The sequence below is a fragment of the Haplochromis burtoni genome, unplaced genomic scaffold (assembly GCF_018398535.1).
Source record: "Haplochromis burtoni strain Fernald_Lab_line unplaced genomic scaffold, NCSU_Asbu1 Contig_133, whole genome shotgun sequence".
In the NCBI taxonomy this organism is placed as follows: Eukaryota; Metazoa; Chordata; class Actinopteri; order Cichliformes; family Cichlidae; genus Haplochromis; species Haplochromis burtoni.
The window spans coordinates 737,721-740,741 of NW_024582494.1; the positions used below are offsets into that span (position 1 = coordinate 737,721).

Sequence of the window (3,021 nt, forward strand, 5' to 3'; positions counted from 1 at the left end):
TGGCGGGTCTTGTGGAATTTCTGATTGCAGCGTTTTGTTTGTGTTTGTGTGTCCTTCTGCTGATGTGGATGTAAATAAATGATTCAAATGTGTGGGCTTGTTTGTTTGCATGCGTGTGATTGTGAGCATGTCTGTCCGTGTCTCCCGGCCAACCATAGCAGTCTCTGTTAGTCTTATCAGTGCCATTATCAACAGGCCTGAAATCGCTCTTTTCCTTTAGCCGTAATGATTCTTTAAGGAGCCTGTTCCTTTCATTTCTTCCACACTGAAAAAGCAGCCGCTCAAACGTGACTAAATGTTTAACGCACACACAAGAAAGTCCAACAACTGTGGGAGAATGGCAGAGGGAGAGATAAACCCTCAGCGTTCAAGATCTGATAGCCTTTTGCCTCAAGCAAACTGTGTAAAGGCACAGCTCACACAGCCATGCCAGTATCCAGGAGAGGCTGTGGATGCTGCACTTCCTGTTATTGTTTCTATATCGTGCCCATTGTACTGTACAATGTATTTGGAGTTCTGCAGCTACAGTATTTTAGTCTGCTTTAGGAAACTTGTCTAACAGTGGAACAATAACCCTCACTCTCATGAATGCAAACAGAGTCAGAGTCAGTCAAGTGGGCTCTAATCTGCATCAACAGCTGCCATTCATGAGCCGTTCTCCTTCCTCAGCAGTGGGAGAGTCTTTGTAGAGTCTTTTTAAACTGGAGCAAAACTAAATCGGTCCATTTTTCAACCAGCCAATCAGAGGCGGCCCCCGCCCACCACCACGGAGCAGCGATACTTAAATGCTGATATGAATGAGATGGATCGTTACATTTAGCGTCCCCATGAAAGCAGACACTAAAACAGCTAGTGAAACGTGACAGTCCTAATTATGTTTAATAAATACAGGATGATTTCACTCAGAACATGTAATCATAAACAGTATCTGGATGAAGGACAGGATTGGTTACGCCAGAGTTCACAGAGTTTGCACATTTTTAGCAGTTTTCTGGCCTCTCGGCTGATATTTGCTCCTTAGTGGTTCGATTTATTTTATCTTTTACTGCAGACGTTTCTGCGTATGCACCATTAAAAGGCTTTCTGCAGGTCAAATTTAGCCAGGCTCCAAAGTGGCTGACTCTCGCTAAATTGTCACCGGGGGATATTTTCCACCCGTGCCTGTGGCCTGCTCCAGCGCCCCCACACGCCCAGCGGTGCAGCCATCCTGTCCAGCCATGTTCTGTCCGCTCTTATCCAGAATCAATAGAACAGAAATAGCACAACTTCCTACAAGTCCAGCACCTCAAATGCCCCTGACGTCAACACTCGCTGATGTACAAAATTGCTCCTCTGTGATTCTTATTATATTTGGGCTGGACTGGAGACAAACTGGCGTTTGAGACTTTATAGGTCTGCAGAGACCGACCGATTGGACCAGAACTGGAACAGAGGAGGCACAAAGTTTCAGACTCAGCTCGTTCTTACTGTGCATCATACATGAACACAAAGGATGACCACACGGTTAACGTTGTGTGTTAATGTCAAGCTCATCGATGTTATGGCCAAACATTAACTCACATGACGCTGCAGGTTTCCCTGCTTGGACAGATATATGGGTACACACATTTGTATCCATCAAATAACCATGGCGACTGTACAGATGATATATGATCCCCAGACCTCGAGCGTAGGCTGTTCGCGCATAGCTGCACGAGCTCACGCTCCCCACGCCCGCCGGGGCTTCCCATGAGCCCGTCACACACGGCGTTCACCATACTGGTTGACTTTCACTCCCTCCATAATCACAGCTCATCAGCAGTCTCCTCACTGCATCACACAGTAAATCTACTGACTCATGGCCTCAGTTACACAAACTCTAAAACCGCATGCAGCCTTATGGCGAGCGCACCCAAGCACACACCAGGGACACTGTGGCCTTTTCAGGCCAAACCCAAAGTTAAAAAATTACTGCTCAGACTTGCAGGATCATTTTTGGACTTTAAATTATTGTTATGGTCAGTGTGACAACACTGCCCCATCCATCCATCCATCATCAACCTAGCGTCATGGAGGACAACCGCTGCTCCTCAGTATCAAAAGGAGGTAGTTTTAGTAGTAAGGATGCATCTTAGGCGCATCCCTTTGGAAGTTTTCCGGACACGCCCAACTGGGAGGAGACCCTGGGGTAGATCCAGAACCCTGTGGAGCGATTATTTATTCGTCTGGCGTGGGAATGCCTCAGGCTCCCCCCAGGAGGTGCTGGAATGTGTTGCTGGGGTCAACAACATTTGAGATGTTTATCCTGCTGCCATCGCCACTCGACAGCTCATGGATGCACGGACTCAGAAACAAATATATATATAAAGTCATTTTGCTTTAAGGGTTTACAAAGGAAGTCAGTTAAAAATTAATTTAAACTCTAATACCTGATCTTCAACCTTCATGCCAGCAAGAGACACTCTTCATGTCTCGTAGTCATAAGATTCCCTGTTACTCTATTACTATTACTTTCAATCTGAAGCAGCTACAAGGCACCAAAAACACTTGCAAGCATTTCTCTTGTGATTTCCTTAAAGTGCGTCGATCCCCTGACTCCTTTAACAAGGAAAACATTTACCCCCCACCCCCAGCAGCCTGTGTGTACACAGCTGGGGAGTCCATTTTCTCACCCCGGCCCACCCATCCTCTTCTCCTCCATCGCCCCACTTTCTCTTGCTCTGATTTCCTACCTTGTCCCACTTCTCATCAGGAAACATGACGAGTCCATAAGGAAACTTTCCTTTCTTAGTCCTGTGGGGTTGTTTTGGTGTGGGGGGGTCTTTATGACCAGATGTTGTGCTGACAAACTCAGCACTGACGGTGTTGTAGTCTCTAAGAAAACAGGAACCAAGACTTTTAACACGGTGGGAAAAGTGTTCAAAGAATCTGATTAAGCTGACAGGTCATCCAAAAGAAGCTACACAGGTACACACACACACACACACACACACACACACACACACACACACACACACACACACACACACACACACACACACA

The 3,021-nt window shown here is 46.4% G+C and overlaps 1 protein-coding gene across 1 annotated transcript in view; it reads right to left on the reverse strand.

Moving 5' to 3' along the window:
- Positions 1 to 3,021, reverse strand: part of fbn2b (fibrillin 2b) — a 64,897-nt gene that overhangs the window by 42,112 nt on the left and 19,764 nt on the right. The gene's annotated exons all lie outside the window — the stretch shown is intronic.